Below are 15,473 nucleotides of genomic sequence, written 5' to 3' on the forward strand. Positions count from 1 at the left end.
CAACAAGCCAGTTATCCCTGTGGTAACTTTTCTGACACCTCTTGTTTAAAACTCATAAATTTTACTCATTTTAGCAAAAAAAGCAATTCAAGTTTTTAAGAAATAAAATTATCTTGAAATCCATTTGAATATTATTAATTATTTTAAGTTCCAGTATTTCTTGATGATTGTTAGCTAAACTCTAAACCTTATTGGAACTTTTGCTAGCTAATCACCATTAATTTTGAACTCTGTGAGGTTAACTTTAATGAATTATGTCTTACAACCAAAACCAAAACAGTACTATTTTCTTACATGTTTATTATTGTTGTTAATGATATTTTGTAGAAATTAATAGAATTCTATGTATTTAATATTCATGACACAGTCAACTTCTCTATTGTATCCCGGTCTCAAAAATGTATATAAAATCATATTTGTATATTATAGCTAGTTCATTGTCGTAGTGATTTTCGCTTTTTCTCTGGTGTTTTTAACAGGCACATTAACCTAATTCTGTTTGCAGGCAGCTGGTGTTCATGACAAAATATTTGAGCATGCTCATTTACTGAACTAGACCATGTTTGGTTCAGAACATCCACACATTGGGTGTTATCGGATCTTAAAATCCACTGAAATAGATTTTTCTCAAAATGGAAGCAACACTGTAGTGTAACAAGATTTATATTTGCTACAGATATGAGTTTGTATCACTTTCTTTCCTTCGGAAATTAAATGTTAGACTTTGTGAGATGATGCTAATTTTGATAAACAAGTTTATGAAATGTGTCATCACTAACTTTTGTTTCAGTTAAATCTGATATAGTGAGAATATTCCATTTTGAAAATCTGGTTTACACAAGTCAAATGAATTTTCAATGTACAATAAATATGAGGCATCTCATCCAACTATGAGTGAACTACTACCTTTAAAGTTTTTCACATAAAACTATTTTTTTACTATAGAATTAATTTTAATTGGTTTTAACTAAATGACATAAAATAATTGTATGTGAATATGATGTTTGAATTGCTTAAAATGTTCAGAACAAGTTAATATTGTGAAGCATTTCTATGCAATATTTGTAAAGATAATTTCTGTTTCCACCATGGATGCACCAAGAAATTGGAAAGAGCATATGTGTGGATGTACAATAAATTGGGAAGAGTGTATCTCTGGATTACAATAAATTGGGAAGAGTGTATCTCTGGATATACAATAAATTGGGAAGAGTGTATCTCTGGATATACAATAAATTGGGAAGTGAGTGTATATCTGGATGTACAATAAATTGGGAAGAGTGTATCTCTGGATGTACAATAAATTAGGAAGAGTGTATCTGGAGGTACAATACATTGGGAAAAGTTTATCTGGAAATACAATACATTGGGAAGGATATAGAAGCCTTATGTTTGGTTACTGCATAATTTAAGTTTACTGGATCAAACTTGAAAAATAAGTGAAGTCATTTTATTTTCTTTCTGTTTTACATTATTCTTGGTGTTAATCACAAACTATTTCAAAGAATGTGTTTGATGGATGTATTTTTTTACTTTTCTACCTCTTTTGTTATAATTAAGTGAAATTCATGTTGCTATGATACTAAAGTCATTGTATGGAAGTTTTAAACTTTAAGTGTTGATCTCGACGCATTTGTTTGATAAAATATAGTTGAGTTGATTCAAGACTAACTTGTGAAGTTTGTTCCATAATGTTTTATATTAGCTCAAACACATAACACTTTATTAGTATCTTTAATCTTTTTAATGCCATTTAAGATTTTTAATTTATACATTAAACCTTTTTCATGTGGTTCCCTTTTAAGAATCACAGTCCATCTAGTTCGATTTGAAATTAGAAAATGACCGTAACATTAAATATCTCAAAACCAGGACTGAAAAGGCTAATTTCAGGTGACTAACACTGCTGTTTGAACTACCGTTAGTCATTCTGGCGAGTTATTATTAAAATTTTGCAACACATCTTTTAAAACTTTTATTACTTTACTTTTCAAAAATGGCCATAACGTCAAATAACTTGGAACAGGACTGGAAAGGCCAACTTCAGGTGACTGATGGTGGTTTTTGTACTTACATGTTAGTTTTCCTGGCGAGTTATGATAATTACAGTTATGCTGCAGAAAGTCCTTTACAACTTGTATTGATGAAGTTTTTCTCTTAACATTGTAGACTGGATGTAAACATTGGTTTTATGCTATTTATGTTTTGTTTTACCTTAATTTCCTTTTATGAATTTTACTAAATTTGCTTTACTTTTACCTTTTTACCGGATGTTTGGCGCAAATAGCCTAGCTGCTTTGTGGGTAGCATTCACAGTGACACTCCTGCTAAAGGTGGGTAGTGTTCACAGTGACACTCCTGTTGAAAGTAGGCGATGTTCATGGTTTTTGAAGTATTACACTGAGTAAAACCTGAGTTAGCATTATTCCTTCACTTGTGTCTACTACGCTGATTAAAGTCTATATTTGGCCAAGCGTATAAAACCTGTGGGTGATAATGTCTGTATCATAATTACTAGCATTTTTGTTATGTGCAAGTATCTGTTAATAACAAATGTAAATTAATGTGTTTTTCATTAGAAATAAATAAAATGGTTTTGCAGTTACAACTGCACATTAAAATACAAAATATTTATATTTTATAAATATTAAGTTCAAGAAGCTGTTATTGAATTAGTTTTTTTTTGGGAATAGCTGAGGTTAAAAGAAATTGGTAGAGGTTCAGCTAAAAACTGTTTATATGTTCCTTTATCTATGTACCATAGAATATGAAGAGATGACATTCTTCTAAACTTAGTAATGTGAAACTTCCCTTGGTTTGTGGCACAAAATATTAATATGGTAAAATCTATACTAAATTCTGCTATATATTATTTTTTAAATGGTATGCTGATACAGAGGTTAATTATTCTGTGTTTTCCCTGAGTCCACTGCTTCCCTTATCTGTTGTACTCTCAGTGTGACCATACTATTGTGTGACACTGTAATTTCTTTTTTTTTTTAACAATCTTTACTGAAGAATAATGATGCCAGTCTTACCTCCTCATTACAGACTTCCCATAAACCTTGTACCATACATAGCAGAAGATTCCAAAATCAGCTAGAGCTACATTAGTGGACATGACAGGTTTGTAGTTAAATGAAATAATTCTGATCCCACTTCTATTTCATAACTGTAATTTCTCTTATTGGAAGATGACATTGATTTGGATGACATGGGATATATTTTAGGAAGCTTTTGCTGTTGTAAATGCTTGATTGTTCAATTTTATCTGCTTCTTAAAGGATATTAAAGTTTTTCTTCATAATATTGTTGTTTAGCTTTAGACCATTTAACAATCTAATATATATATATATATATCTTGAGAAAGGCTTTTTGTATCCTTCCAGTCATAAGTCTAGTTGTGGTAGCGTTACATGTTGTGAATAGCTGAAAATTCACCATGAACAATACTTCATTGCTATGACTTGTGTGAGCAATGAGTGGCAGTATTAAAATCAAGTGTAACTAGTGCTGAGCCACAAAACGATGTTGCATAATATATCTTGAATAAGATAATATATAGGATTGTTCAGTTTTGCAGTAGAAACTTGGAAACCAAAGGATACAAAAGGTCAGAATATACTATACTAACATAAAACATTGAACTGTTAAGTGTCCAATATTAACAACAAAAACACATTACTGCAACAACTGTAAGTTCAAAATGGGAAATTTTAGTAATAAAATGTAACTTTTCTGTGTGTATGTGTTTTGGTGTTGTAAGAGTGATAAATTTGACTCTGTTACAACTTCTCTGTACCATTATCCAAACATTATCATTTAATGAACACTTATTTTGTTATGTATGTATTTAACAATTTTTTACTGGACTTTTGTTTCTATAGTTTGATATCTCTAGTTTATTAAAGTATTGTGAGTTATCAGTTGTAATTTGGGTTTTTAGAAAACAAGTCTCTTAATTCCAAATATCATAATATAGCTACATGTGTAATAATTTTATATAATATAGAAATCAAGAGGATAATGTTATACAATAAATTTATTTTATTTCTTAAAATATGAAGTTCTTTCTGATCCAGAGAAGAGAAAAAAGTGTGACCAGTTTGGTGAAGCAGCATTTGAGAATGGTGGTGAGGCCCCTGGTGGACCACATGACTATCAATTTAATTTCAATGAATTCTTTTGACGCTTTGACAATGCCTTTGCATTTCGTGGACATTGTCAAGGTCATGATTTTCATAGTCACGAAGGTCATGGCTTCAGGTTTCAGTTTGGTGGTTCACACAGTGGATTTTTTTTATATGTGATGACCTGTTTTCAGACATTGAACCAAATGAAGGGCCATTTGCAGGAGGATTTGGTTTCAGTGGATTTGATCATTTTGGTAGTGGAGATTCATGCTTTGGCACCCATTTTGAAAATCATCACATGTCTGATCATCAGTTCAGGTCCCACCACAGTCATAAAAGATCGGGTAAGGGTTTATGGGACACTTTACTATTGTACTATCTTAGTTTTCAGGTAGTTATTATATGACAGAATCTTTATCATATAGAATGTTATAAAAACACACCTATTGCAAATTGTAACAGGTGTTCCATTTTTCTTTTCTGTATAAGCCTATATTTCTTTAATAGTTTATCCAACATGAACCAGTAAAACATTTTGATAATGTTCATGGCAACTAGTTTATGAAATTTCATAATGGATTCTATTTCTTTTCCATTTGGTCAACATGAACTTGTTACCAGTGTCTGATAAAATAGCAGATGTATGCAGACTGAGATTTCAATAGGGTTTGGTAGTTATATCAAACAGAAGATGTAATCATCCAATAATCTGTCCATTGCTGTAAATTGAGAGTGAATCTTTAGAAGAAAGTGAAACGTTACAACTGTTAAGTCTGTCCAGTTTGGACAGAACCTTGTTTCTAATTTAGAGCTATTGGGTTCACTAACTGTTGTTGAGTTTTCAGCTCTGTTGTTTTGAGTTGTTTATCTGCAAATGCTTGAGTGTAGATAGTAACAGTTAGTATGTCTGAAACACTTAAGTTTCTAGTTAATTGGTTGGAAAAAAAGATGATAGTGGTCATAATATTGGTACATAGTGTAAACCAGCAAGGGTCCCATACACAGAAAGCTAGATGCAGACCTGTGTTATTTATTTTCAGGCTGTCTCCAGCAAGAAAAGATTGTGGTGTGAAACTAAAAATTATTCTGTGATCTGGATTGGAATGGTAAACAAGTTTCATAAATTAAAAACTAATGTTTGGCAAATATAAACGTTTTATTTTAAATACAGTAATATGTAATATGATCAAGTTGGAAAGGTTATTTCATGACCAAGTACACTTAGAAAACCTGATGGCATGACCTATACTTTAATACAGTTTGAGTGCAAGAACTACAGTATTATAATATTGATAATTCTCTTATCAATGTTGCAACACAAATTTCGAAACTAACTGAAATTACCAGTCTTTGCTATAGTAGGTAATTACCACCTTGTAAAACCCAAATTGTCAATGTTGGAGAAATGCTATAAAACACACTTTGTAAGATGGCTGCATAACTTAAATTATAACTGACTGAATGGTTTAATAGTTAGATCCAGACTAGAGATATCATTAATGCTAAAGTTGAAGTGGGTTCTTTTTTTGTTGTTCTAAAAATGTTGCATTCATACTATATCCCAGATCATATTCACACTTTGTCACCACAGCATAAATAACTCCATAATAACAACAGAAAGAGACTGTTGTTTGAAAATAAAGGCCAGTTAACAACTCTTCTTCCTATCCTGCTTTGTTGTATTTTCAGGTTAAATTGATTTCTTGAAATAATATTAAGTAGGTCTGTTTTATAATGGGAGGACTGGTAGGATAAGTAAGTTCTTTCCCAGAACTCTTTCTGTCAAGCGACTTGCTTAAGTATCATGTGTATTTGATATGGAACTTGCAGTGTTTAATTACTAAACATAACAAAATTGTATGTGGTAAAAAGTGTTACATTTGAATTGTTAAGTTAAATTGATGCATCAGTTCCAGTTTAAACAGAGTATATAGAAAGCAACTCATCACATTATGACATTACAGAATGCTGATGAGTTGTATAATACAAAAACAGTTATAAGGTAAATTTGAAAATTGATTTGTTATTACAGATGGTGGTAATTATTTGTCTTGTTATTTAGTTAAATTAGGTGGAAAATTATATTTTGTGTGAAATTGGACTGCATTTGTAAATTTAATGTTTTATTTAAATATTAATGAAATTGACACTCATTTTCAAATATATATATTTTTCAGATACAAATTTAAAAATTGCTGTTTGTGTTAAATTATGTTAAGAATGTTTAGTTATCTAGAAATTATCTTTAAATTTTTCAAACATTTGAAAGTTTACTAGTTTTAAAGATTGTTAGTTTATGGGTTTTCTAAGTTGTGCTAATAAGTTGCCAAAATTTTCAACTTATTATGTTATTACAATTTTTAAAGTTATTCTTATCAAATTAGATATTAAATCACTTCACTTTATCAGGTGGTTCACTGTGCAAGACTGTGGCAGAAAAGCGAGGAAACATGGTTATGATGTACACCTGGTGCTTCTAAGTTCTGTGCTTATCTGAAGAAGTGCTGATGTAATCCCTGGCAGTGGTTATAATGATATCCTCTATACGAAAAGGTTTATGTAAAGAAAAATGTGTACAGCTTTTAAACCTAAAATAACAAAGTATGTATTAAATTATTTATGTAAAACTATGATAAAATAAGGTATCCTTGTATATTAAAGTTAACTAGTAATTTGCACTTTCTTCTGAATTGTGCTTTCTACTGCACGTGCAACATGTATAATGGGAAGACTGTATTCTCTTAGTATTTAGACAAAATTATAAAATAGTTAATATGCCATTGCATTTTAGACCTGATGCCTTTATTGTTGAAGGTATAGCAAGAAGCATGTACTAAATGAAACTCGTTTGTGTGTAGGACAACTGACATCATGGTTGAGATTTGGTGTAACAGTTCTCACGAGACTAAGTCTGATCTGTGGCTTTAGTCTTTAATTGGGAAGCTCTTTAAAGTGAAGGTTCTTGTTTGAACTGTGGCTTTACTTTTAAGTCTTAATGAACAGAATAAATAAACTAGGTTACACGCTCATAAGACTTTCTCTCACTTTCATATCTTAATTCCAGGAATTATGGAGAGACCTTGCAGTATAAGAGTCATATAATTAAGGTGTGTGTTTGGATTCTTGCTTTACGTTCCATTCTTTCAGTTGCAACATTTAAACTTGTTGAAATGAAATATACATTACTGTACACTGATAATACTACCAATTAAACTAGGAAACAAATTAAGGCATTTCCTTAGTTAAAAGAACAATACTGACCACTAACTGGGAGGACCTAAATTTCTAACACCTTTTTTTTGGTTTCTTAGAAATTTTGTTTCTTATCTTTCGATTTAAGGTCTCGTAAAACATTTATGTACAAACAACTTGCTTCTTTATCTGAAAATATGTATTATCCCAACATTAATTTCTTAAGAACAAATGAACACCATACCTCGTGGCTGTGTACATCTCAGAAGAACTTGAACGTACAAAAAAGTGCTAGTTTATGAAACATATCTTGAGTTACAGACCCAGGTACATATGTTGAGCTAGTGTCTCAGTTATAACCTTATATTTCATGATTGTTTTCTTGTGTCTGGGTTTACTTTATATATAGTTGCATGACTGTTGGTTTTAATTTATAGATGCAGTTATGGATGTGTATCTAAAGCTACAGTGCAACAAACAGCTAGCATGAACAAGGGTAAGGTTTATAAAGTTCTTAACTTCTATTATATAATGCTATTTAAAACATCCAGTTGAAGGGAACTGGGAATCACCATTAAATCAACTGATTCAATGTCACCATGACCAGTGACACCACTTGCTGCATTCCAGGTTTATTTTGCATAAATTACTCTGTTCAATTGATACAAATATGATGAACATTTGTATAACATGTTGGCAACAAGAATGTAACCTGGAGTTCTGAGTTTTGTTAAAATATTTGACAATATTTTTCCCACAGTGAATTTCAACTTTTGCTTCAGATGGTTTTAGCATTTCTTTATCTTGAAAATTTTATTTAGAATAAAATGCTTATTTAATGGCAGATAACTTTTTCTTACTTTAAATGTCTAAGAATTATGTCGTGGCTGTTATTACAGATTACTTCCAAAAGTATTTACTACTGATTGAATGTTCTTTCAATAAATTCAAACATTTACCTAGTAACATCTCTGACATGGAGACACCTTTTTTACATTCTTATTTACTGAGAATTAAATTGAGTTATTTATGGTTGACAAATTACTTGTGGACTTGAACATGTTTAAATGTTTACTGAAGAGAACTGTTAGCTTACACAGGCCTCCGATAAAACAAGTATCAACAACAGTTTAAAATAACAGGTGATCATTCAAGGCAGTGCTTCATACAATCTACTTCGTGTGGGAACCTTCTACTAAAATAGTGATTCTGAACTCTACAAGTTGAGTTATGGATCTCAAGAGTTGCCAAATTCCATTATTTGCAGATGAAACGAGTTTGAATCTTATTTGATCTTTGTTTTCACTTTAGATAAATTTTCAGTAATAGGTAACTGTGTGTCATTAAAAATTGATAGTTGGTTAAAAACTGAAACGTTTTTTTTTTTTAATCTCTGAACGATGCAGTACAGTAATAACGACATACCACTTGAATATATATTTGTTCATGATACAAAGAAATAAAATAGGGCCATTAAAGTTAAGTGTATCGTGAAAGACCATAATCTACAAGTGTTCAATGCACTTATCTAGATATAGCTGGTAGTAAAGCTTCTACAATTTATAGATATATTGACTACAAATTTCAAAAAATCTCTACACAGTTTACTAGCTAGGCATCACTTAGTTTACTGTGTACCATTGTAGTCTATTTAAAAAATTATATTAACTTGACGGTAAAGATGAAGGATAGCTACTAAGATTCTTCTGCGGATGACAAGATTATTTTATAGAAATAGATTAAAATCTTGTAAAGTGTTTCTTCTTATAGTAACTTGGTATTATTTTGATGAAAATATTAGGTCAAATGTCCAATTCCCTTTAACTGTATTCTAAAAACATCAGGGGGAAAGTTTTATGGCTTACGTTAACACTTGTTTTTTTTAACACTAACAATCCCCAATGGCTCAGCGTCTAGGGGCTCGCACTCCAAAAAACCCTGTAGCGGAGGCCGTCACCTTATAAAAAGTTTAAGGAGGAAGTGGATAATTTCTTTAAAAAATGAGGGAGAGTTTAGGACACCATTAAAGGACTACTTATTCCGACTAACATCTTATATATCGTTATAAATTTAATTTTAAATTCTACTGAATGGGCTTCTATTGCGTCACATGTATACTACTTTGTTAGAATATGATTTTTACAATTGTGTATCATAATTCATACAATTTTAATTAAAGTTTTATGTTATCGTAGTGTAAAGTTTGATTTAAAAACAAAGTATAATACCAGCAACTGTTATTAATGTTTAATAGGTAATACTACTGAAGTTACAATAAACAACAAAACTTCTTGGTCACAACAAATGGACCATATTCGATAACCAATTCTGATTTTTGAAAGATAGAACTAAAATTTAACATATTTACATTTACTATTTTCTATATGAATAATGAAGTTTTCCAGATTTGCATCCTATCTTAAAATGTTCAAGTTTCTAGAGAAAATCAGTGTTTTTAAAAAATGTTCAGTTCAATTAACTGTTGAAAAAGAAACCCTACGCCTGAAAACGCGTCACGTTTTACCAGTTTACCATCTAACGACCTTTTGTTTTCCTGTACTTTTAACGCAGAAGTATTTTGGTCAATAACCTCAGAAAGAAAAACTATATCTGAAAAGTTATTTTTATCTTCTCTAATATGAAATTTGTAAAATGGTGATGACTAGCTGCCTTCCCTCTAGTCCTACACTGCTAAATTAGGGACGGCTAGCGCAAATAATCCTCGAATGGCTTTGCGCGAAATTAAAAAAACCAAAAAATGTTTGGCTTTGCGCGAAATCCCTAAAAAAAAAAACAACCAACGAATAATTGACTATAAACGGCTAACGTGAAACAAGAGCATGCCAGGAAAAACAACAAAAAAACAAACAAACAAACCAAACTTAAAACTAACGTGAAACAAGAGCATAAGGTTATAAAAATGTGCCAGGTATTTGTTATACGTTGTCATGTAAATTAAATAGGAGTTGAAATTGTTATTAAAGTACATGTTTGGCAATAAAACTTAAAATGTTATCTTTATTAATTGATTAAAATTTGTAATCATTGCAGGGTTTCCAATTTGTAATATTAATAATCTACAAAGTAGAAATTAATCAAATGTTGTAGGCCTAAACTTTGTTAGTCTTCATCATTGACAGAGTTGTTCCAGATATTGAGCCTGCCAATCCCACTATTCGTTTGAAAAGAGTAGCCTAAGAGTTGGCGGTGGGTGGTGATGACTAGCTGCTTTCCCTCTAGTCTTATACTGCTGAATTAGGGACAGCTAGCGCAGATAGCCCTCGAGTAGCTTTGCGCAAAATTCGAAACAAACAAACATGAACCTGCCATGAACCGGAATTCTTGTGTTTCTAGAAACCATCAGTATGTATGTTGCCTTCTGTTGCATTTGTTTATTTTTACCGTTCGCATATTTTAAATCCAAAGATTTATTTTGAAAATGGAACAAGAAATCAATTTTGGTTAAGTAAGATATATATTTTGCTTTTATCTCAAATTCTCCGGTAGGGAAAAAGACATGATTAGACTGGCTTCTCAGTTACAATATTTGACACTTCGTTCCTGCTATCTACTGTATTAGACATTGCCTTTACCACCTAGGCCTTTTGGTCTGATCAAATAGCAGGATTATTGCTCTTGTCAGTAGGGATTAGCTGGATATAAGGCTTACCAATAATAACAACTGACGAACCACAGGCCTCCTGGTCTGGTTGAATGTAAGACTGAACACGAAATGTTTTAGAAAAATTGTTGTTAAACTATTGCTGATGGTCTTCACTGACTTTATCGGCTGAATCATGCACTTCATGATTTTTAACTTCTGTTATAAACCCTCTGTCATGTTGTCCAATGTCCTTGTGATAATCTTTGTTACTGTGTTCATGCTTCTTAATGGTGCTGTCATGACGACCAAAACCCTTATCATGGTGAGCCTCTGAAAATATAACAATAAATCATTCTATTGATGACATCTTTCACAATATTTTAAATGAATAAAGTATGAAAAGAAAACCATTTATGTTGTAAAATCAGATGTATGAACAGTTCCAAAAATTCAGACTGGAATAATTTCGCCAGTATATAAACAATTCTCGCTGAAAGCCTTTACCATTTATATCCACTAACAGAAACCCAAATTGGTTCAGTCTCCTTGTTATTATCTTTAACATCCTTAACTTCAACATGTAAAGCCTCATCTCTTTAACACTATATCCCTATTAAATAGCCTGTAACCCTGTATTTAAAAACAAACAACTTCTATCATCAACATCATCTATATTTAACCATGTTTCAGTTACTCCCATTGCATCAAAATCATCCATTCCTACCAGTGCTTTATAGTAATCTATTTTATTTCTTATACTTCTAGCATTACAACAGTAACAATTAAACCTATCCTTATAACTACTTATATACTCATATTCTATGCTAAATGTTTTTCTACCTCTTATTATTTTTGCATTTAGTTTTTTCTGGCCCTCACCACTGTCTAATTCTAGTTTAAAACTTCTCTTACAGCTGGAATAATAACCTTATTAAACAAATCAGCCCCTATTTTACAGACTTACTATTGGACCACTATGGGAGGTTTTTTAAATAATTTATTTCATTGTTTTCTACCACCTACCAGCAAAGTGGTTTGTACTTCTTGCAAAGCTGTCCCTAATTTAGCAATGAAAGACTAGAAGAAATGCAACTAGTCATCTCCATCCACTACCAACTTGCGGGCCACTCTTTTACCAATAAATAACCGTTACGATATAATGAAGCTACCATGGTTGAAAAATGAATATGTCTAGTGGAACAATAAATTGGAATCCGCAAGTTGAGCACCCTAATCAGTTGACCATGCCAGGCCTACCAGCAAAGTGATCTATTTGACTCATATCTGATGACCAACTCAATATTAATTATTTTTCATTCTTGTCCAGATATTAAACAAAATTGTGCGATTTATTTTTGGTTAATTACGAATAAAATTGTTCATTTTAACTTAGTATGACATAGAGGTTAAGGAATAGGGTTATGTATCAAAAGGTCCAAGGTTCCAGCCCTTCTGTAAGTTTTACTTACTTTTACGATAGAATTCTCTTTCTGTTTTTATTTTATATCCCGTTTCTTTAAGTCCTTCTTTTCTTTTTGTTCGATCATCGTCCGAGTATAATTCGTCATTTTTATTCTCTAGATGATTTTCCCGCCTATGGATGCCATCTTGGTAAGTATTAGCTTTCCCAGATGTTATTTTATAAAGCAATGTTTCATCTTTATATCGACTTGCCTTGATGAAATTCTCATGGTCTTGAGAACTATGCTTGAAGCTCGAACAAACCCTTCTTCTTGTCACGATCTCTTTTCCTCTTGGCTCATTCTTTATCCAAGAAGTGTTCTGTAGTTGAAACGAAAACATATATTGATTTAGAAGTAAAATAAGAATATTTTCAAAATTGAAATAAACAACAAGTTTATCTCTTTCATTATACTGTATTTCAGCTTTCTCCCGGTATCCTTCTTTGGCAAGTCCAGCTTTGTCATGACTTCTGATGTCATGCGTGTGACCTTTGTAGTCTTTTAGGTGTTGATGACTACCTTCTTCGTGCCTGTGGCTGCCACGGTCATGTCTCATTACTGTTTTCTCATGATCTCGAAGACCTCTGTCATAGCCACTCAAAGTTTTGGAGAGGTGGACATTGTCCTGAGTAGTAACTTGAGATTCCTGGTCATGGTTGTTGAAGAGTAATTTCGTTGCCCTAGGAGTAAATCATGTCATCTTCTCAAGTGTTGTACTAGGTGGATGGATGTTATTAACAAATGTAGATCACAAGTATATGTTTCCTATTGTTGTGGTTTAAATTAACTGTTTAGAAGAATTCAGATAAGGACTCACCCCTTCTTGTGGGTTGGTGTAGTCACTTGTTGTGGGGAGTTCACATGAGGACTTACCCTTTCTTGTGCGATGGTGTAGTCACTTGCTGTGGGGAATTCAGATAAGGACTTATCCATTCTCATGAATTGGTATAGTCCCTTGTTGTGGGTGTTACGAATTATAACTTATAATTATAACAACAAAAACAATGCTATGAGCTGGTGTGGTAATTTTCTCAAATAATAACTTATCCTTCGTTAGAGGCTGGTAAAGTAATTTGTTCAGATAATAACTTACCCTTTATTATGGGCTGGTAAACTATCTTGTGGTGAAGAATCAGCTGCTACCTCCAGATATTCGGGCTGAATGATTTCTCCAAATTTCCCTCTATCACTGACAAATAAATGTTGGTTTCCCACAGTTGGTTTCTTATCTATTTAGATGATGCAAATACTTGTGATATATTTGAAAAACACTTAGTTTGGATAATTCCATGTTTAAAATACTGTTCTTTCAATCTGATTATTTTCTTATTACGACTGTCTCTACTTTTGTAAAAATGTGAAGGTTTGACCTGTTTATATGCGGTAAATAAAGTGGTGTAAAAGAACAGAGCTAGTAAATAACAAATTATTGTAAAATTGTTTATTTAAATAACTATAGTCTTTCTCACATATTAAATGTCCGTCACAGCAATTTCTGACTGTAAATGTGACGTCAGTGTTAATTTATATGTAACATGGAACCAGATTTCTTGCACTATTAATTCTTATTTATTCTCTAAATCACATATATCACAGTTATACAATGTTTCAGTACACATAAATACCATAACATAAAGAGACATTTGGAAGGTTGGACGTTAAGACCTTGAAACAAAGATCGGGAAAGTTTTATAGTAGAATCATGAAACTGAAGTAGGAAAGGTTGGACGGTACGATCTTGAAACAAAGGGAAAGTTGTATAGCTGAATCTTGAAACAGACATAGCGAAAGTTGTATCGTAGAATCTTGAAATAGAAGTAGGGAAGGTTGGAGAGTAGTATCTTAAAACAAAGATAGGGAGAGTTGTATAGCTGAATCGTGAAACAGACATAGCGAAAGTTGTGTAGTAGAATCTTGAAATAGAAGTAGGGAAGGTTGGATAGTAGAATGTTAAAACAAAGATAAGGAAAGTTGTATATCTGAATCTTGAAACAGACATAGCGACAGTTGTATCGTAGAATCCTGAAATAGAAGTATGGAAGGCTGGATAGTAGAATCTTAAAACAAAGATAGGGAAAGTTGTATAGCTGAATCTTGAAACACAAGTAGGAAAAGTCAGATAATAGGATTTTAAACAAAAGTAGGAAAAGTTGGAGAGTAGGACCTTGACATGGACATAGGGAAAATTGTATAGTAGAATCTTGAAACAGAATGTTTGGTAGGTTGGATAACAGAATATTGAAACAGAAGTAGGGAAAGTTGTATAGTAGAATCTTGAAACAGAATGTTTGGTAGGTTGGATAACAGAATCTTGAAACAGAAGTAGGGAAGGATGGAGAGTAGAATCTTCAAACAAAGATAGGGAAAGTTGTATAGCAGAATCTTCAAACAGAAGTAGGGAAGGATGGATAGTAGAATCTTGAAACAAAGATAGGAAATATTGTATAGCTGAATCTTGAAACACAAGTGGGGAAGGTACGATAGTAGAATCCTGAAACAAAGATAAGGAAAGTTATATAGCAGAATCTTGAAACAGAAGTAGTAAAATATGGAAACAAAGATAGAGAAAGTTTGACAGCAGAATCTTGAAACAGAAGTAGGGAAGGATGGATAGAAGAATCTTGAAACAGACATACGGAAAGTTGTAGAGCAGAATCTTGAAACAGAAGTAGGAAAGGTTGGATAGTAGAATCTTGAAACAAAGACAGAGAAAGTTCTATAACACAATCTTAAAACAGAAGTAGGAAAGCTTGGACAGTAGGATTTTGAAATAGACATAGGGAAAGTTGTATAGTATAGAAACAGTAGGGAAAGTTGTATAGTAGAATCTTGAAACAGAAGTAGAGAAATGGATAGTAGGGAAAGTAGGAAAGTTGTATAGTAGAATCTTCAAACAGAAGTAGGGAAGGATGGATAGTAGAATCTTTAAACAAAGATAAGGAAAGTTGTACAGCAGAATTTTGAAGCACAAGTAAGAAAGTTGGATAGTAGGATTTTGAAACAAAAGTGGGGAAATGTGGACAGTGGGACCTTGAAATAGACATAGGAAGGGTTGGTAGTAGAATCTTGAAATCGAAGTAG

At 32.0% G+C, this 15,473-nt stretch overlaps 1 long non-coding RNA gene across 7 annotated transcripts in view; it reads left to right on the forward strand.

Annotated features, from left to right (window-relative positions):
• LOC143246115 (uncharacterized) overlaps positions 1–8,124 on the forward strand; it is an 8,698-nt gene extending 574 nt beyond the window's left edge. Inside the window, exons 1-5 of one of the 7 annotated variants that reach the window (XR_013025801.1) lie at positions 1–22; positions 3,052–3,126; positions 4,325–4,477; positions 6,543–6,734; positions 7,763–8,124. The exon at positions 1–22 is cut by the window's left edge and continues 49 nt beyond it. This is a non-coding gene — a long non-coding RNA (uncharacterized LOC143246115). Of the gene's footprint in view, positions 23–510; positions 683–3,051; positions 3,127–4,324; positions 4,478–6,542; positions 6,812–7,762 lie in introns of those variants that run through there. The other 6 variants (XR_013025800.1, XR_013025798.1, XR_013025804.1 and 3 more) reach the window with 6 other exon arrangements.
• The last annotated feature ends 7,349 nt before the right edge of the window (positions 8,125–15,473 follow it).

Source organism: Tachypleus tridentatus, chromosome 3 (assembly GCF_004210375.1).
Source record: "Tachypleus tridentatus isolate NWPU-2018 chromosome 3, ASM421037v1, whole genome shotgun sequence".
Classification (NCBI taxonomy): domain Eukaryota; kingdom Metazoa; phylum Arthropoda; class Merostomata; order Xiphosura; family Limulidae; genus Tachypleus; species Tachypleus tridentatus.